Source organism: Myotis nattereri (assembly GCF_964212035.1).
Source record: "Myotis nattereri genome assembly, chromosome: 8".
Classification (NCBI taxonomy): Eukaryota; Metazoa; Chordata; class Mammalia; order Chiroptera; family Vespertilionidae; genus Myotis; species Myotis nattereri.
In genome coordinates this window covers 1,382,059-1,404,531 of record NC_138083.1, presented here as the reverse complement: position 1 = coordinate 1,404,531, position 22,473 = coordinate 1,382,059, and positions in this window count along the sequence as shown.

Below are 22,473 nucleotides of genomic sequence, written 5' to 3'. Positions count from 1 at the left end.
GAAATAAAAGTTTGTAGATTCTTACTACATTTCCTGCTGTTTTCAATCACGGACATGACCCGTGAAAAGCAGGGAAATGACCAGAAAACTGATAATATTTACAACTCCGGCCACTTTAGCGAGCGTTTTGACTTGAATTTGCTTTCAAATATTAGGAATTCATGTTTATACAGCTCACCATTAGTGTAGAAAGACTGTAAGTGAGGACTATACTGCTAATGTTTACAATTGAGGCCGAATTTCTCTAGCGTCTTTTTGGTGAATCAGTTACTATCCTGCCGGTTCCATTACATACTTGTAAGAAAACTGTCTCATTGTGGTAAAACTCTTAAAATACGCAATTAGAGTTTACAGAAATGATTAAAAACTTATAAGAAACCCTTGAAATAAAAGTTTGTAGATTCTTACTACATTTCCTGCTGTTTTCAATCACGGACAAGACCCGTGAAAAGCAGGGAAATGACCAGAAAACTGATAATATTTACAACTCCGGCCACATTAGCGAGCGTTTTGACTTGAATTTGCTTTCAAATATTAGGAATTCATGTTTATACAGCTCACCATTAGTGTAGAAAGACTGTAAGTGAGGACTATACTGCTAATGTTTACAATTGAGGCCGAATTTCTCTAGCGTCTTTTTGGTGAATCAGTTACTATCCTGCCGGTTCCATTACATACTTGTAAGAAAACTGTCTCATTGTGGTAAAACTCTTAAAATATGCAATTAGAGTTTCCAGAAATGATTAAAAACTTATAAGAAACCCTTGAAATAAAAGTTTGTAGATTCTTACTACATTTCCTGCTGTTGTCAATCACGGACATGACCCGTGAAAAGCAGGGAAATGACCAGAAAACTAATAATATTTACAACTCCGGCCACTTTAGCGAGCGTTTTGACTTGAATTTGCTTTCAAATATTAGGAATTCATGTTTATACAGCTCACCATTAGTGTAGAAAGACTGTAAGTGAGGACTATACTGCTAATGTTTACAATTGAGGCCGAATTTCTCTAGCGTCTTTTTGGTGAATCAGTTACTATCCTGCCGGTTCCATTACATACTTGTAAGAAAACTGTCTAATTGTGGTAAAACTCTTAAAATACGCAATTAGCGTTTCCAGAAATGATTAAAAACTTATAAGAAACCCTTGAAATAAAAGTTTGTAGATTCTTACTACATTTCCTGCTGTTTTCAATCACGGACATGACCCGTGAAAAGCAGGGAAATGACCAGAAAACTGATAATATTTACAACTCCGGCCACTTTAGCGAGCGTTTTGACTTGAATTTGCTTTCAAATATTAGGAATTCATGTTTATACAGCTCACCATTAGTGTAGAAAGACTGTAAGTGAGGACTATACTGCTAATGTTTACAATTGAGGCCGAATTTCTCTAGCGTCTTTTTGGTGAATCAGGTACTATCCTGCCGGTTCCATTACATACTTGTAAGAAAACTGTCTAATTGTGGTAAAACTCTTAAAATACGCAATTAGAGTTTGCAGAAATGATTAAAAACTTATAAGAAACCCTTGAAATAAAAGTTTGTAGATTCTTACTACATTTCCTGCTGTTTTCAATCACGGACAAGACCCGTGAAAAGCAGGGAAATGACCAGAAAACTGATAATATTTACAACTCCGGCCACATTAGCGAGCGTTTTGACTTGAATTTGCTTTCAAATATTAGGAATTCATGTTTATACAGCTCACCATTAGTGTAGAAAGACTGTAAGTGAGGACTATACTGCTAATGTTTACAATTGAGGCCGAATTTCTCTAGCGTCTTTTTGGTGAATCAGTTACTATCCTGCCGGTTCCATTACATACTTGTAAGAAAACTGTCTAATTGTGGTAAAACTCTTAAAATACGCAATTAGAGTTTCCAGAAATGATTAAAAACTTATAAGAAACCCTTGAAATAAAAGTTTGTAGATTCTTACTACATTTCCTGCTGTTTTCAATCACGGACATGACCCGTGAAAAGCAGGGAAATGACCAGAAAACTGATAATATTTACAACTCCGGCCACTTTAGCGAGCGTTTTGACTTGAATTTGCTTTCAAATATTAGGAATTCATGTTTATACAGCTCACCATTAGTGTAGAAAGACTGTAAGTGAGGACTATACTGCTAATGTTTACAATTGAGGCCGAATTTCTCTAGCGTCTTTTTGGTGAATCAGTTACTATCCTGCCGGTTCCATTACATACTTGTAAGAAAACGGTCTAATTGTGGTAAAACTCTTAAAATACGCAATTAGAGTTTCCAGAAATGATTAAAAACTTATAAGAAACCCTTGAAATAAAAGTTTGTAGATTCTTACTACATTTCCTGCTGTTTTCAATCACGGACATGACCCGTGAAAAGCAGGGAAATGACCAGAAAACTGATAATATTTACAACTCCGGCCACTTTAGCGAGCGTTTTGACTTGAATTTGCTTTCAAATATTAGGAATTCATGTTTATACAGCTCACCATTAGTGTAGAAAGACTGTAAGTGAGGACTATACTGCTAATGTTTACAATTGAGGCCGAATTTCTCTAGCGTCTTTTTGGTGAATCAGTTACTATCCTGCCGGTTCCATTACATACTTGTAAGAAAACGGTCTAATTGTGGTAAAACTCTTAAAATACGCAATTAGAGTTTCCAGAAATGATTAAAAACTTATAAGAAACCCTTGAAATAAAAGTTTGTAGATTCTTACTACATTTCCTGCTGTTTTCAATCACGGACATGACCCGTGAAAAGCAGGGAAATGACCAGAAAACTGATAATATTTACAACTCCGGCCACTTTAGCGAGCGTTTTGACTTGAATTTGCTTTTAAATATTAGGAATTCATGTTTATACAGCTCACCATTAGTGTAGAAAGACTGTAAGTGAGGACTATACTGCTAATGTTTACAATTGAGGCCGAATTTCTCTAGCGTCTTTTTGGTGAATCAGTTACTATCCTGCCGGTTCCATTACATACTTGTAAGAAAACGGTCTAATTGTGGTAAAACTCTTAAAATACGCAATTAGAGTTTCCAGAAATGATTAAAAACTTATAAGAAACCCTTGAAATAAAAGTTTGTAGATTCTTACTACATTTCCTGCTGTTTTCAATCACGGACATGACCCGTGAAAAGCAGGGAAATGACCAGAAAACTGATAATATTTACAACTCCGGCCACTTTAGCGAGCGTTTTGACTTGAATTTGCTTTCAAATATTAGGAATTCATGTTTATACAGCTCACCATTAGTGTAGAAAGACTGTAAGTGAGGACTATACTGCTAATGTTTACAATTGAGGCCGAATTTCTCTAGCGTCTTTTTGGTGAATCAGTTACTATCCTGCCGGTTCCATTACATACTTGTAAGAAAACGGTCTAATTGTGGTAAAACTCTTAAAATACGCAATTAGAGTTTCCAGAAATGATTAAAAACTTATAAGAAACCCTTGAAATAAAAGTTTGTAGATTCTTACTACATTTCCTGCTGTTTTCAATCACGGACATGACCCGTGAAAAGCAGGGAAATGACCAGAAAACTGATAATATTTACAACTCCGGCCACTTTAGCGAGCGTTTTGACTTGAATTTGCTTTCAAATATTAGGAATTCATGTTTATACAGCTCACCATTAGTGTAGAAAGACTGTAAGTGAGGACTATACTGCTAATGTTTAAAATTGAGGCCGAATTTCTCTAGCGTCTTTTTGGTGAATCAGTTACTATCCTGCCGGTTCCATTACATACTTGTAAGAAAACGGTCTAATTGTGGTAAAACTCTTAAAATACGCAATTAGAGTTTCCAGAAATGATTAAAAACTTATAAGAAACCCTTGAAATAAAAGTTTGTAGATTCTTACTACATTTCCTGCTGTTTTCAATCACGGACATGACCCGTGAAAAGCAGGGAAATGACCAGAAAACTGATAATATTTACAACTCCGGCCACTTTAGCGAGCGTTTTGACTTGAATTTGCTTTTAAATATTAGGAATTCATGTTTATACAGCTCACCATTAGTGTAGAAAGACTGTAAGTGAGGACTATACTGCTAATGTTTACAATTGAGGCCGAATTTCTCTAGCGTCTTTTTGGTGAATCAGTTACTATCCTGCCGGTTCCATTACATACTTGTAAGAAAACGGTCTAATTGTGGTAAAACTCTTAAAATACGCAATTAGAGTTTCCAGAAATGATTAAAAACTTATAAGAAACCCTTGAAATAAAAGTTTGTAGATTCTTACTACATTTCCTGCTGTTTTCAATCACGGACATGACCCGTGAAAAGCAGGGAAATGACCAGAAAACTGATAATATTTACAACTCCGGCCACTTTAGCGAGCGTTTTGACTTGAATTTGCTTTCAAATATTAGGAATTCTTGTTTATATAGCTCACCATTAGTGTAGAAAGACTGTAAGTGAGGACTATACTGCTAATGTTTACAATTGAGGCCGAATTTCTCTAGCGTCTTGTTGGTGAATCAGTTACTATCCTGCCGGTTCCATTACATACTTGTAAGAAAACTGTCTAATTGTGGTAAAACTCTTAAAATACGCAATTAGAGTTTCCAGAAATGATTAAAAACTTATAAGAAACCCCTGAAATAAAAGTTTGTAGATTCTAACTACATTTCCTGCTGTTTTCAATCACGGACATGACCCGTGAAAAGCAGGGAAATGACCAGAAAACTGATAATATTTACAACTCCGGCCACTTTAGCGAGCGTTTTGACTTGAATTTGCTTTCAAATATTAGGAATTCATGTTTATACAGCTCACCATTAGTGTAGAAAGACTGTAAGTGAGGACTATACTGCTAATGTTTACAATTGAGGCCGAATTTCTCTAGCGTCTTTTTGGTGAATCAGTTACTATCCTGCCGGTTCCATTACATACTTGGAAGAAAACTGTCTAATTGTGGTAAAACTCTTAAAATACGCAATTAGAGTTTCCAGAAATGATTAAAAACTTATAAGAAACCCTTGAAATAAAAGTTTGTAGATTCTTACTACATTTCCTGCTGTTTTCAATCACGGACATGACCCGTGAAAAGCAGGGAAATGACCAGAAAACTGATAATATTTACAACTCCGGCCACTTTAGCGAGCGTTTTGACTTGAATTTGCTTTCAAATATTAGGAATTCATGTTTATACAGCTCACCATTAGTGTAGAAAGACTGTAAGTGAGGACTATACTGCTAATGTTTACAATTGAGGCCGAATTTCTCTAGCGTCTTTTTGGTGAATCAGTTACTATCCTGCCGGTTCCATTACATACTTGTAAGAAAACGGTCTAATTGTGGTAAAACTCTTAAAATACGCAATTAGAGTTTCCAGAAATGATTAAAAACTTATAAGAAACCCTTGAAATAAAAGTTTGTAGATTCTTACTACATTTCCTGCTGTTTTTAATCACGGACATGACCCGTGAAAAGCAGGGAAATGACCAGAAAACTGATAATATTTACAACTCCGGCCACTTTAGCGAGCGTTTTGACTTGAATTTGCTTTCAAATATTAGGAATTCATGTTTATACAGCTCACCATTAGTGTAGAAAGACTGTAAGTGAGGACTATACTGCTAATGTTTACAATTGAGGCCGAATTTCTCTAGCGTCTTTTTGGTGAATCAGTTACTATCCTGCCGGTTCCATTACATACTTGTAAGAAAACGGTCTCATTGTGGTAAAACTCTTAAAATACGCAATTAGAGTTTCCAGAAATGATTAAAAACTTATAAGAAACCCTTGAAATAAAAGTTTGTAGATTCTTACTACATTTCCTGCTGTTTTCAATCACGGACATGACCCGTGAAAAGCAGGGAAATGACCAGAAAACTGATAATATTTACAACTCCGGCCACTTTAGCGAGCGTTTTGACTTGAATTTGCTTTCAAATATTAGGAATTCATGTTTATACAGCTCACCATTAGTGTAGAAAGACTGTAAGTGAGGACTATACTGCTAATGTTTACAATTGAGGCCGAATTTCTCTAGCGTCTTTTTGGTGAATCAGTTACTATCCTGCCGGTTCCATTACATACTTGTAAGAAAACTGTCTCATTGTGGTAAAACTCTTAAAATACGCAATTAGAGTTTGCAGAAATGATTAAAAACTTATAAGAAACCCTTGAAATAAAAGTTTGTAGATTCTTACTACATTTCCTGCTGTTTTCAATCACGGACAAGACCCGTGAAAAGCAGGGAAATGACCAGAAAACTGATAATATTTACAACTCCGGCCACATTAGCGAGCGTTTTGACTTGAATTTGCTTTCAAATATTAGGAATTCATGTTTATACAGCTCACCATTAGTGTAGAAAGACTGTAAGTGAGGACTATACTGCTAATGTTTACAATTGAGGCCGAATTTCTCTAGCGTCTTTTTGGTGAATCAGTTACTATCCTGCCGGTTCCATTACATACTTGTAAGAAAACTGTCTCATTGTGGTAAAACTCTTAAAATATGCAATTAGAGTTTCCAGAAATGATTAAAAACTTATAAGAAACCCTTGAAATAAAAGTTTGTAGATTCTTACTACATTTCCTGCTGTTGTCAATCACGGACATGACCCGTGAAAAGCAGGGAAATGACCAGAAAACTAATAATATTTACAACTCCGGCCACTTTAGCGAGCGTTTTGACTTGAATTTGCTTTCAAATATTAGGAATTCATGTTTATACAGCTCACCATTAGTGTAGAAAGACTGTAAGTGAGGACTATACTGCTAATGTTTACAATTGAGGCCGAATTTCTCTAGCGTCTTTTTGGTGAATCAGTTACTATCCTGCCGGTTCCATTACATACTTGTAAGAAAACTGTCTAATTGTGGTAAAACTCTTAAAATACGCAATTAGCGTTTCCAGAAATGATTAAAAACTTATAAGAAACCCTTGAAATAAAAGTTTGTAGATTCTTACTACATTTCCTGCTGTTTTCAATCACGGACATGACCCGTGAAAAGCAGGGAAATGACCAGAAAACTGATAATATTTACAACTCCGGCCACTTTAGCGAGCGTTTTGACTTGAATTTGCTTTCAAATATTAGGAATTCAAGTTTATACAGCTCACCATTAGTGTAGAAAGACTGTAAGTGAGGACTATACTGCTAATGTTTACAATTGAGGCCGAATTTCTCTAGCGTCTTTTTGGTGAATCAGGTACTATCCTGCCGGTTCCATTACATACTTGTAAGAAAACTGTCTAATTGTGGTAAAACTCTTAAAATACGCAATTAGAGTTTGCAGAAATGATTAAAAACTTATAAGAAACCCTTGAAATAAAAGTTTGTAGATTCTTACTACATTTCCTGCTGTTTTCAATCACGGACAAGACCCGTGAAAAGCAGGGAAATGACCAGAAAACTGATAATATTTACAACTCCGGCCACATTAGCGAGCGTTTTGACTTGAATTTGCTTTCAAATATTAGGAATTCATGTTTATACAGCTCACCATTAGTGTAGAAAGACTGTAAGTGAGGACTATACTGCTAATGTTTACAATTGAGGCCGAATTTCTCTAGCGTCTTTTTGGTGAATCAGTTACTATCCTGCCGGTTCCATTACATACTTGTAAGAAAACTGTCTAATTGTGGTAAAACTCTTAAAATACGCAATTAGAGTTTCCAGAAATGATTAAAAACTTATAAGAAACCCTTGAAATAAAAGTTTGTAGATTCTTACTACATTTCCTGCTGTTTTCAATCACGGACATGACCCGTGAAAAGCAGGGAAATGACCAGAAAACTGATAATATTTACAACTCCGGCCACTTTAGCGAGCGTTTTGACTTGAATTTGCTTTCAAATATTAGGAATTCATGTTTATACAGCTCACCATTAGTGTAGAAAGACTGTAAGTGAGGACTATACTGCTAATGTTTACAATTGAGGCCGAATTTCTCTAGCGTCTTTTTGGTGAATCAGTTACTATCCTGCCGGTTCCATTACATACTTGTAAGAAAACGGTCTAATTGTGGTAAAACTCTTAAAATACGCAATTAGAGTTTCCAGAAATGATTAAAAACTTATAAGAAACCCTTGAAATAAAAGTTTGTAGATTCTTACTACATTTCCTGCTGTTTTCAATCACGGACATGACCCGTGAAAAGCAGGGAAATGACCAGAAAACTGATAATATTTACAACTCCGGCCACTTTAGCGAGCGTTTTGACTTGAATTTGCTTTCAAATATTAGGAATTCATGTTTATACAGCTCACCATTAGTGTAGAAAGACTGTAAGTGAGGACTATACTGCTAATGTTTACAATTGAGGCCGAATTTCTCTAGCGTCTTTTTGGTGAATCAGTTACTATCCTGCCGGTTCCATTACATACTTGTAAGAAAACGGTCTAATTGTGGTAAAACTCTTAAAATACGCAATTAGAGTTTCCAGAAATGATTAAAAACTTATAAGAAACCCTTGAAATAAAAGTTTGTAGATTCTTACTACATTTCCTGCTGTTTTCAATCACGGACATGACCCGTGAAAAGCAGGGAAATGACCAGAAAACTGATAATATTTACAACTCCCGCCACTTTAGCGAGCGTTTTGACTTGAATTTGCTTTTAAATATTAGGAATTCATGTTTATACAGCTCACCATTAGTGTAGAAAGACTGTAAGTGAGGACTATACTGCTAATGTTTACAATTGAGGCCGAATTTCTCTAGCGTCTTTTTGGTGAATCAGTTACTATCCTGCCGGTTCCATTACATACTTGTAAGAAAACTGTCTAATTGTGGTAAAACTCTTAAAATACGCAATTAGAGTTTGCAGAAATGATTAAAAACTTATAAGAAACCCTTGAAATAAAAGTTTGTAGATTCTTACTACATTTCCTGCTGTTTTCAATCACGGACAAGACCCGTGAAAAGCAGGGAAATGACCAGAAAACTGATAATATTTACAACTCCGGCCACATTAGCGAGCGTTTTGACTTGAATTTGCTTTCAAATATTAGGAATTCATGTTTATACAGCTCACCATTAGTGTAGAAAGACTGTAAGTGAGGACTATACTGCTAATGTTTACAATTGAGGCCGAATTTCTCTAGCGTCTTTTTGGTGAATCAGTTACTATCCTGCCGGTTCCATTACATACTTGTAAGAAAACTGTCTAATTGTGGTAAAACTCTTAAAATACGCAATTAGAGTTTCCAGAAATGATTAAAAACTTATAAGAAACCCTTGAAATAAAAGTTTGTAGATTCTTACTACATTTCCTGCTGTTTTCAATCACGGATATGACCCGTGAAAAGCAGGGAAATGACCAGAAAACTGATAATATTTACAACTCCGGCCACTTTAGCGAGCGTTTTCACTTGAATTTGCTTTCAAATATTAGGAATTCATGTTTATACAGCTCACCATTAGTGTAGAAAGACTGTAAGTGAGGACTATACTGCTAATGTTTACAATTGAGGCCGAATTTCTCTAGCGTCTTTTTGGTGAATCAGTTACTATCCTGCCGGTTCCATTACATACTTGTAAGAAAACGGTCTAATTGTGGTAAAACTCTTAAAATACGCAATTAGAGTTTCCAGAAATGATTAAAAACTTATAAGAAACCCTTGAAATAAAAGTTTGTAGATTCTTACTACATTTCCTGCTGTTTTCAATCACGGACATGACCCGTGAAAAGCAGGGAAATGACCAGAAAACTGATAATATTTACAACTCCGGCCACTTTAGCGAGCGTTTTGACTTGAATTTGCTTTCAAATATTAGGAATTCATGTTTATACAGCTCACCATTAGTGTAGAAAGACTGTAAGTGAGGACTATACTGCTAATGTTTACAATTGAGGCCGAATTTCTCTAGCGTCTTTTTGGTGAATCAGTTACTATCCTGCCGGTTCCATTACATACTTGTAAGAAAACGGTCTAATTGTGGTAAAACTCTTAAAATACGCAATTAGAGTTTCCAGAAATGATTAAAAACTTATAAGAAACCCTTGAAATAAAAGTTTGTAGATTCTTACTACATTTCCTGCTGTTTTCAATCACGGACATGACCCGTGAAAAGCAGGGAAATGACCAGAAAACTGATAATATTTACAACTCCGGCCACTTTAGCGAGCGTTTTGACTTGAATTTGCTTTTAAATATTAGGAATTCATGTTTATACAGCTCACCATTAGTGTAGAAAGACTGTAAGTGAGGACTATACTGCTAATGTTTACAATTGAGGCCGAATTTCTCTATCGTCTTTTTGGTGAATCAGTTACTATCCTGCCGGTTCCATTACATACTTGTTTTTTTTTTTTTTTTTTTTTTTTTTTTTTTTTTTTAAATATATTTTATTGATTTTTTACAGAGAAGAAGGTAGAGAGATAGAGAGTTAGAAACATCGATGAGAGAGAAACATTGATCAGCTGCCTCCCGCACATCTCCCACTGGGGATATGCCCGCAACCCAGGTACATGCCCCTGACCGGAATCGAACCCGGGACCTTTCAGTCCGCAGGCCAACGCTCTATCCACTGAGCCAAACCGGTTTTGGCCCATTACATACTTGTAAGAAAACTGTCTAATTGTGGTAAAACTCTTAAAATACGCAATTAATGTTTCCAGAAATGATTAAAAACTTATAAGAAACCCTTGAAATAAAAGTTTGTAGATTCTTACTACATTTCCTGCTGTTTTCAATCACGGACATGACCCGTGAAAAGCAGGGAAATGACCAGAAAACTGATAATATTTACAACTCCGGCCACCGTAGCGGGCGTTTTGACTTGAAATTGCTTTCAAATATTAGGAATTCATGTTTATACAGCTCACCATTAGTGTAGAAAGACTGTAAGTGAGGACTATACTGCTAATGTTTACAATTGAGGCCGAATTTCTCTAGCGTCTTTTTGGTGAATCAGTTACTATCATGCCGGTTCCATTACATACTTGTAAGAAAACTGTCTAATTGTGGTAAAACTCTTAAAATACGCAATTAGAGTTTCCAGAAATGATTAAAAACTTATAAGAAACCCTTGAAATAAAAGTTTGTAGATTCTTACTACATTTCCTGCTGTTTTCAATCACGGACATGACCCGTGAAAAGCAGGGAAATGACCAGAAAACTGATAATATTTACAACTCCGGCCACTTTAGCGAGCGTTTTCACTTGAATTCGCTTTCAAATATTAGGAATTCATGTTTACACAGCTCACAATTAGTGTAGAAAGACTGTAAGTGAGGACTATACTGCTAATGTTTACAATTGAGGCCGAATTTCTCTAGCGTCTTTTTGGTGAATCAGTTACTATCCTGCCGGTTCCATTACATACTTGTAAGAAAACTATCTAATTGTGGTAAAACTCTTAAAATACGCAATTAGAGTTTCCAGAAATGATTAAAAACTTATAAGAAACCCTTGAAATAAAAGTTTGTAGATTCTAACTACATTTCCTGCTGTTTTCAATCACGGACATGACCCGTGAAAAGCAGGGAAATGACCAGAAAACTGATAATATTTACAACTCCGGCCACTTTAGCGAGCGTTTTGACTTGAATTTGCTTTCATATATTAGGAATTCATGTTTATACAGCTCACCATTAGTGTAGAAAGACTGTAAGTGAGGACTATACTGCTAATGTTTACAATTGAGGCCGAATTTCTCTAGCGTCTTTTTGGTGAATCAGTTACTATCCTGCCGGTTCCATTACATACTTGTAAGAAAACTGTCTAATTGTGGTAAAACTCTTAAAATACGCAATTAGAGTTTCCAGAAATGATTAAAAACTTATAAGAAACCCTTGAAATAAAAGTTTGTAGATTCTTACTACATTTCCTGCTGTTTTCAATCACGGACATGACCCGTGAAAAGCAGGGAAATGATCAGAAAACTGATAATATTTACAACTCCGGCCACTTTAGCGAGCGTTTTGACTTGAATTTGCTTTCAAATATTAGGAATTCATGTTTATACAGCTCACCATTAGTGTAGAAAGACTGTAAGTGAGGACTATACTGCTAATGTTTACAATAGAGGCCGAATTTCTCTAGCGTCTTTTTGGTGAATCAGTTACTATCCTGCCGGTTCCATTACATACTTGTAAGAAAACTGTCTAATTGTGGTAAAACTCTTAAAATACGCAATTAGAGTTTCCAGAAATGATTAAAAACTTATAAGAAACCCTTGAAATAAAAGTTTGTAGATTCTTACTACATTTCCTGCTGTTTTCAATCACGGACATGACCCGTGAAAAGCAGGGAAATGACCAGAAAACTGATAATATTTACAACTCCGGCCACTTTAGCGAGCGTTTTGACTTGAATTTGCTTTCAAATATTAGGAATTCATGTTTATACAGCTCACCATTAGTGTAGAAAGACTGTAAGTGAGGACTATACTGCTAATGTTTACAATTGAGGCCGAATTTCTCTAGCGTCTTTTTGGTGAATCAGTTACTATCCTGCCGGTTCCATTACATACTTGTAAGAAAACGGTCTAATTGTGGTAAAACTCTTAAAATACGCAATTAGAGTTTCCAGAAATGATTAAAAACTTATAAGAAACCCTTGAAATAAAAGTTTGTAGATTCTTACTACATTTCCTGCTGTTTTCAATCACGGACATGACCCGTGAAAAGGAGGGAAATGACCAGAAAACTGATAATATTTACAACTCCGGCCACTTTAGCGAGCGTTTTGACTTGAATTTGCTTTCAAATATTAGGAATTCATGTTTATACAGCTCACCATTAGTGTAGAAAGACTGTAAGTGAGGACTATACTGCTAATGTTTAAAATTGAGGCCGAATTTCTCTAGCGTCTTTTTGGTGAATCAGTTACTATCCTGCCGGTTCCATTACATACTTGTAAGAAAACGGTCTAATTGTGGTAAAAATCTTAAAATACGCAATTAGAGTTTCCAGAAATGATTAAAAACTTATAAGAAACCCTTGAAATAAAAGTTTGTAGATTCTTACTACATTTCCTGCTGTTTTCAATCACGGACATGACCCGTGAAAAGCAGGGAAATGACCAGAAAACTAATAATATTTACAACTCCGGCCACTTTAGCGAGCGTTTTGACTTGAATTTGCTTTTAAATATTAGGAATTCATGTTTATACAGCTCACCATTAGTGTAGAAAGACTGTAAGTGAGGACTATACTGCTAATGTTTACAATTGAGGCCGAATTTCTCTAGCGTCTTTTTGGTGAATCAGTTACTATCCTGCCGGTTCCATTACATACTTGTAAGAAAACTGTCTAATTGTGGTAAAACTCTTAAAATACGCAATTAGAGTTTCCAGAAATGATTAAAAACTTATAAGAAACCCTTGAAATAAAAGTTTGTAGATTCTTACTACATTTCCTGCTGTTTTCAATCACGGACATGACCCGTGAAAAGCAGGGAAATGACCAGAAAACTGATAATATTTACAACTCCAGCCACTTTAGCGAGCGTTTTGACTTGAATTTGCTTTCAAATATTAGGAATTCATGTTTATACAGCTCACCATTAGTGTAGAAAGACTGTAAGTGAGGACTATACTGCTAATGTTTACAATTGAGGCCGAATTTCTCTAGCGTCTTTTTGGTGAATCAGTTACTATCCTGCCGGTTCCATTACATACTTGTAAGAAAACGGTCTAATTGTGGTAAAACTCTTAAAATACGCAATTAGAGTTTCCAGAAATGATTAAAAACTTATAAGAAACCCTTGAAATAAAAGTTTGTAGATTCTTACTACATTTCCTGCTGTTTTCAATCACGGACATGACCCGTGAAAAGCAGGGAAATGACCAGAAAACTGATAATATTTACAACTCCGGCCACTTTAGCGAGCGTTTTCACTTGAATTCGCTTTCAAATATTAGGAATTCATGTTTACACAGCTCACAATTAGTGTAGAAAGACTGTAAGTGAGGACTATACTGCTAATGTTTACAATTGAGGCCGAATTTCTCTAGCGTCTTTTTGGTGAATCAGTTACTATCCTGCCGGTTCCATTACATACTTGTAAGAAAACTATCTAATTGTGGTAAAACTCTTAAAATACGCAATTAGAGTTTCCAGAAATGATTAAAAACTTATAAGAAACCCTTGAAATAAAAGTTTGTAGATTCTAACTACATTTCCTGCTGTTTTCAATCACGGACATGACCCGTGAAAAGCAGGGAAATGACCAGAAAACTGATAATATTTACAACTCCGGCCACTTTAGCGAGCGTTTTGACTTGAATTTGCTTTCAAATATTAGGAATTCATGTTTATACAGCTCACCATTAGTGTAGAAAGACTGTAAGTGAGGACTATACTGCTAATGTTTACAATTGAGGCCGAATTTCTCTAGCGTCTTTTTGGTGAATCAGTTACTATCCTGCCGGTTCCATTACATACTTGTAAGAAAACTGTCTAATTGTGGTAAAACTCTTAAAATACGCAATTAGAGTTTCCAGAAATGATTAAAAACTTATAAGAAACCCTTGAAATAAAAGTTTGTAGATTCTTACTACATTTCCTGCTGTTTTCAATCACGGACATGACCCGTGAAAAGCAGGGAAATGACCAGAAAACTGATAATATTTACAACTCCGGCCACTTTAGCGGGCGTTTTGACTTGAAATTGCTTTCAAATATTAGGAATTCATGTTTATACAGCTCACCATTAGTGTAGAAAGACTGTAAGTGAGGACTATACTGCTAATGTTTACAATTGAGGCCGAATTTCTCTAGCGTCTTTTTGGTGAATCAGTTACTATCCTGCCGGTTCCATTACATACTTGTAAGAAAACGGTCTAATTGTGGTAAAACTCTTAAAATACGCAATTAGAGTTTCCAGAAATGATTAAAAACTTATAAGAAACCCTTGAAATAAAAGTTTGTAGATTCTTACTACATTTCCTGCTGTTTTCAATCACGGACATGACCCGTGAAAAGCAGGGAAATGACCAGAAAACTGATAATATTTACAACTCCGGCCACTTTAGCGAGCGTTTTGACTTGAATTTGCTTTCAAATATTAGGAATTCATGTTTATACAGCTCACCATTAGTGTAGAAAGACTGTAAGTGAGGACTATACTGCTAATGTTTACAATTGAGGCCGAATTTCTCTAGCGTCTTTTTGGTGAATCAGTTACTATCCTGCCGGTTCCATTACATATTGTAAGAAAACGGTCTAATTGTGGTAAAACTCTTAAAATACGCAATTAGAGTTTCCAGAAATGATTAAAAACTTATAAGAAACCCTTGAAATAAAAGTTTGTAGATTCTTACTACATTTCCTGCTGTTTTCAATCACGGACATGACCCGTGAAAAGCAGGGAAATGATCAGAAAACTGATAATATTTACAACTCCGGCCACTTTAGCGAGCGTTTTGACTTGAATTTGCTTTCAAATATTAGGAATTCATGTTTATACAGCTCACCATTAGTGTAGAAAGACTGTGAGGACTATACTGCTAATGTTTACAATAGAGGCCGAATTTCTCTAGCGTCTTTTTGGTGAATCAGTTACTATCCTGCCGGTTCCATTACATACTTGTAAGAAAACTGTCTAATTGTGGTAAAACTCTTAAAATACGCAATTAGAGTTTCCAGAAATGATTAAAAACTTATAAGAAACCCTTGAAATAAAAGTTTGTAGATTCTTACTACATTTCCTGCTGTTTTCAATCACGGACATGACCCGTGAAAAGCAGGGAAATGACCAGAAAACTGATAATATTTACAACTCCGGCCACTTTAGCGAGCGTTTTGACTTGAATTTGCTTTCAAATATTAGGAATTCATGTTTATACAGCTCACCATTAGTGTAGAAAGACTGTAAGTGAGGACTATACTGCTAATGTTTACAATTGAGGCCGAATTTCTCTAGCGTCTTTTTGGTGAATCAGTTACTATCCTGCCGGTTCCATTACATACTTGTAAGAAAACGGTCTAATTGTGGTAAAACTCTTAAAATACGCAATTAGAGTTTCCAGAAATGATTAAAAACTTATAAGAAACCCTTGAAATAAAAGTTTGTAGATTCTTACTACATTTCCTGCTGTTTTCAATCACGGACATGACCCGTGAAAAGCAGGGAAATGACCAGAAAACTGATAATATTTACAACTCCGGCCACTTTAGCGAGCGTTTTGACTTGAATTTGCTTTCAAATATTAGGAATTCATGTTTATACAGCTCACCATTAGTGTAGAAAGACTGTAAGTGAGGACTATACTGCTAATGTTTAAAATTGAGGCCGAATTTCTCTAGCGTCTTTTTGGTGAATCAGTTACTATCCTGCCGGTTCCATTACATACTTGTAAGAAAACGGTCTAATTGTGGTAAAACTCTTAAAATACGCAATTAGAGTTTCCAGAAATGATTAAAAACTTATAAGAAACCCTTGAAATAAAAGTTTGTAGATTCTTACTACATTTCCTGCTGTTTTCAATCACGGACATGACCCGTGAAAAGCAGGGAAATGACCAGAAAACTGATAATATTTACAACTCCGGCCACTTTAGCGAGCGTTTTGACTTGAATTTGCTTTTAAATATTAGGAATTCATGTTTATACAGCTCACCATTAGTGTAGAAAGACTGTAAGTGAGGACTATACTGCTAATGTTTACAATTGAGGCCGAATTTCTCTAGCGTCTTTTTGGTGAATCAGTTACTATCCTGCCGGTTCCATTACATACTTGTAAGAAAACTGTCTAATTGTGGTAAAACTCTTAAAATACGCAATTAGAGTTTGCAGAAATGATTAAAAACTTATAAGAAACCCTTGAAATAAAAGTTTGTAGATTCTTACTACATTTCCTGCTGTTTTCAATCACGGACAAGACCCGTGAAAAGCAGGGAAATGACCAGAAAACTGATAATATTTACAACTCCGGCCACATTAGCGAGCGTTTTGACTTGAATTTGCTTTCAAATATTAGGAATTCATGTTTATACAGCTCACCATTAGTGTAGAAAGACTGTAAGTGAGGACTATACTGCTAATGTTTACAATTGAGGCCGAATTTCTCTAGCGTCTTTTTGGTGAATCAGTTACTATCCTGCCGGTTCCATTACATACTTGTAAGAAAACGGTCTAATTGTGGTAAAACTCTTAAAATACGCAATTAGAGTTTCCAGAAATGATTCAAAACTTATAAGAAACCCTTGAAATAAAAGTTTGTAGATTCTTACTACATTTCCTGCTGTTTTCAATCACGGACATGACCCGTGAAAAGCAGGGAAATGACCAGAAAACTGATAATATTTACAACTCCGGCCACTTTAGCGAGCGTTTTGACTTGAATTTGCTTTCAAATATTAGGAATTCATGTTTATACAGCTCACCATTAGTGTAGAAAGACTGTAAGTGAGGACTATACTGCTAATGTTTACAATTGAGGCCGAATTTCTCTAGCGTCTTTTTGGTGAATCAGTTACTATCCTGCCGGTTCCATTACATACTTGTAAGAAAACGGTCTAATTGTGGTAAAACTCTTAAAATACGCAATTAGAGTTTCCAGAAATGATTAAAAACTTATAAGAAACCCTTGAAATAAAAGTTTGTAGATTCTTACTACATTTCCTGCTGTTTTCAATCACGGACATGACCCGTGAAAAGCAGGGAAATGACCAGAAAACTGATAATATTTACAACTCCGGCCACTTTAGCGGGCGTTTTGACTTGAATTTGCTTTTAAATATTAGGAATTCATGTTTATACAGCTCACCATTAGTGTAGAAAGACTGTAAGTGAGGACTATACTGCTAATGTTTACAATTGAGGCCGAATTTCTCTAGCGTCTTTTTGGTGAATCAGTTACTATCCTGCCGGTTCCATTACATACTTGTAAGAAAACTGTCTAATTGTGGTAAAACTCTTAAAATACGCAATTAGAGTTTGCAGAAATGATTAAAAACTTATAAGAAACCCTTGAAATAAAAGTTTGTAGATTCTTACTACATTTCCTGCTGTTTTCAATCACGGACAAGACCCGTGAAAAGCAGGGAAATGACCAGAAAACTGATAATATTTACAACTCCGGCCACTTTAGCGAGCGTTTTGACTTGAATTTGCTTTCAAATATTAGGAATTCATGTTTATACAGCTCACCATTAGTGTAGAAAGACTGTAAGTGAGGACTATACTGCTAATGTTTACAATTGAGGCCGAATTTCTCTAGCGTCTTTTTGGTGAATCAGTTACTATCCTGCCGGTTCCATTACATACTTGTAAGAAAACGGTCTAATTGTGGTAAAACTCTTAAAATACGCAATTAGAGTTTCCAGAAATGATTAAAAACTTATAAGAAACCCTTGAAATAAAAGTTTGTAGATTCTTACTACATTTCCTGCTGTTTTCAATCACGGACATGACCCGTGAAAAGCAGGGAAATGACCAGAAAACTGATAATATTTACAACTCCGGCCACTTTAGCGAGCGTTTTGACTTGAATTTGCTTTTAAATATTAGGAATTCATGTTTATACAGCTCACCATTAGTGTAGAAAGACTGTAAGTGAGGACTATACTGCTAATGTTTACAATTGAGGCCGAATTTCTCTAGCGTCTTTTTGGTGAATCAGTTACTATCCTGCCGGTTCCATTACATACTTGTAAGAAAACGGTCTAATTGTGGTAAAACTCTTAAAATACGCAATTAGAGTTTCCAGAAATGATTAAAAACTTATAAGAAACCCTTGAAATAAAAGTTTGTAGATTCTTACTACATTTCCTGCTGTTTTCAATCACGGACATGACCCGTGAAAAGCAGGGAAATGATCAGAAAACTGATAATATTTACAACTCCGGCCACTTTAGCGAGCGTTTTGACTTGAATTTGCTTTCAAATATTAGGAATTCATGTTTATACAGCTCACCATTAGTGTAGAAAGACTGTGAGGACTATACTGCTAATGTTTACAATAGAGGCCGAATTTCTCTAGCGTCTTTTTGGTGAATCAGTTACTATCCTGCCGGTTCCATTACATACTTGTAAGAAAACTGTCTAATTGTGGTAAAACTCTTAAAATACGCAATTAGAGTTTCCAGAAATGATTAAAAACTTATAAGAAACCCTTGAAATAAAAGTTTGTAGATTCTTACTACATTTCCTGCTGTTTTCAATCACGGACATGACCCGTGAAAAGCAGGGAAATGACCAGAAAACTGATAATATTTACAACTCCGGCCACTTTAGCGAGCGTTTTGACTTGAATTTGCTTTCAAATATTAGGAATTCATGTTTATACAGCTCACCATTAGTGTAGAAAGACTGTAAGTGAGGACTATACTGCTAATGTTTACAATTGAGGCCGAATTTCTCTAGCGTCTTTTTGGTGAATCAGTTACTATCCTGCCGGTTCCATTACATACTTGTAAGAAAACGGTCTAATTGTGGTAAAACTCTTAAAATACGCAATTAGAGTTTCCAGAAATGATTAAAAACTTATAAGAAACCCTTGAAATAAAAGTTTGTAGATTCTTACTACATTTCCTGCTGTTTTCAATCACGGACATGACCCGTGAAAAGCAGGGAAATGACCAGAAAACTGATAATATTTACAACTCCGGCCACTTTAGCGAGCGTTTTGACTTGAATTTGCTTTCAAATATTAGGAATTCATGTTTATACAGCTCACCATTAGTGTAGAAAGACTGTAAGTGAGGACTATACTGCTAATGTTTAAAATTGAGGCCGAATTTCTCTAGCGTCTTTTTGGTGAATCAGTTACTATCCTGCCGGTTCCATTACATACTTGTAAGAAAACGGTCTAATTGTGGTAAAACTCTTAAAATACGCAATTAGAGTTTCCAGAAATGATTAAAAACTTATAAGAAACCCTTGAAATAAAAGTTTGTAGATTCTTACTACATTTCCTGCTGTTTTCAATCACGGACATGACCCGTGAAAAGCAGGGAAATGACCAGAAAACTGATAATATTTACAACTCCGGCCACTTTAGCGAGCGTTTTGACTTGAATTTGCTTTTAAATATTAGGAATTCATGTTTATACAGCTCACCATTAGTGTAGAAAGACTGTAAGTGAGGACTATACTGCTAATGTTTACAATTGAGGCCGAATTTCTCTAGCGTCTTTTTGGTGAATCAGTTACTATCCTGCCGGTTCCATTACATACTTGTAAGAAAACTGTCTAATTGTGGTAAAACTCTTAAAATACGCAATTAGAGTTTGCAGAAATGATTAAAAACTTATAAGAAACCCTTGAAATAAAAGTTTGTAGATTCTTACTACATTTCCTGCTGTTTTCAATCACGGACAAGACCCGTGAAAAGCAGGGAAATGACCAGAAAACTGATAATATTTACAACTCCGGCCACATTAGCGAGCGTTTTGACTTGAATTTGCTTTCAAATATTAGGAATTCATGTTTATACAGCTCACCATTAGTGTAGAAAGACTGTAAGTGAGGACTATACTGCTAATGTTTACAATTGAGGCCGAATTTCTCTAGCGTCTTTTTGGTGAATCAGTTACTATCCTGCCGGTTCCATTACATACTTGTAAGAAAACGGTCTAATTGTGGTAAAACTCTTAAAATACGCAATTAGAGTTTCCAGAAATGATTCAAAACTTATAAGAAACCCTTGAAATAAAAGTTTGTAGATTCTTACTACATTTCCTGCTGTTTTCAATCACGGACATGACCCGTGAAAAGCAGGGAAATGACCAGAAAACTGATAATATTTACAACTCCGGCCACTTTAGCGAGCGTTTTGACTTGAATTTGCTTTCAAATATTAGGAATTCATGTTTATACAGCTCACCATTAGTGTAGAAAGACTGTAAGTGAGGACTATACTGCTAATGTTTACAATTGAGGCCGAATTTCTCTAGCGTCTTTTTGGTGAATCAGTTACTATCCTGCCGGTTCCATTACATACTTGTAAGAAAACGGTCTAATTGTGGTAAAACTCTTAAAATACGCAATTAGAGTTTCCAGAAATGATTAAAAACTTATAAGAAACCCTTGAAATAAAAGTTTGTAGATTCTTACTACATTTCCTGCTGTTTTCAATCACGGACATGACCCGTGAAAAGCAGGGAAATGACCAGAAAACTGATAATATTTACAACTCCGGCCACTTTAGCGGGCGTTTTGACTTGAATTTGCTTTTAAATATTAGGAATTCATGTTTATACAGCTCACCATTAGTGTAGAAAGACTGTAAGTGAGGACTATACTGCTAATGTTTACAATTGAGGCCGAATTTCTCTAGCGTCTTTTTGGTGAATCAGTTACTATCCTGCCGGTTCCATTACATACTTGTAAGAAAACTGTCTAATTGTGGTAAAACTCTTAAAATACGCAATTAGAGTTTGCAGAAATGATTAAAAACTTATAAGAAACCCTTGAAATAAAAGTTTGTAGATTCTTACTACATTTCCTGCTGTTTTCAATCACGGACAAGACCCGTGAAAAGCAGGGAAATGACCAGAAAACTGATAATATTTACAACTCCGGCCACTTTAGCGAGCGTTTTGACTTGAATTTGCTTTCAAATATTAGGAATTCATGTTTATACAGCTCACCATTAGTGTAGAAAGACTGTAAGTGAGGACTATACTGCTAATGTTTACAATTGAGGCCGAATTTCTCTAGCGTCTTTTTGGTGAATCAGTTACTATCCTGCCGGTTCCATTACATACTTGTAAGAAAACGGTCTAATTGTGGTAAAACTCTTAAAATACGCAATTAGAGTTTCCAGAAATGATTAAAAACTTATAAGAAACCCTTGAAATAAAAGTTTGTAGATTCTTACTACATTTCCTGCTGTTTTCAATCACGGACATGACCCGTGAAAAGCAGGGAAATGACCAGAAAACTGATAATATTTACAACTCCGGCCACTTTAGCGAGCGTTTTGACTTGAATTTGCTTTTAAATATTAGGAATTCATGTTTATACAGCTCACCATTAGTGTAGAAAGACTGTAAGTGAGGACTATACTGCTAATGTTTACAATTGAGGCCGAATTTCTCTAGCGTCTTTTTGGTGAATCAGTTACTATCCTGCCGGTTCCATTACATACTTGTTTTTTTTTTTTTTTTTTTTTTTTTAAATATATTTTATTGATTTTTTACAGAGAAGAAGGTAGAGAGATAGAGAGTTAGAAACATCGATGAGAGAGAAACATCGATCAGCTGCCTCCCGCACATCTCCCACTGGGGATATGCCCGCAACCCAGGTACATGCCCCTGACCGGAATCGAACCCGGGACCTTTCAGTCCGCAGGCCGACGCTCTATCCACTGAGCCAAACCGGTTTTGGCCCATTACATACTTGTAAGAAAACTGTCTAATTGTGGTAAAACTCTTAAAATACGCAATTAGAGTTTCCAGAAATGATTAAAAACTTATAAGAAACCCTTGAAATAAAAGTTTGTAGATTCTTACTACATTTCCTGCTGTTTTCAATCACGGACATGACCCGTGAAAAGCAGGGAAATGACCAGAAAACTGATAATATTTACAACTCCGGCCACTTTAGCGGGCGTTTTGACTTGAAA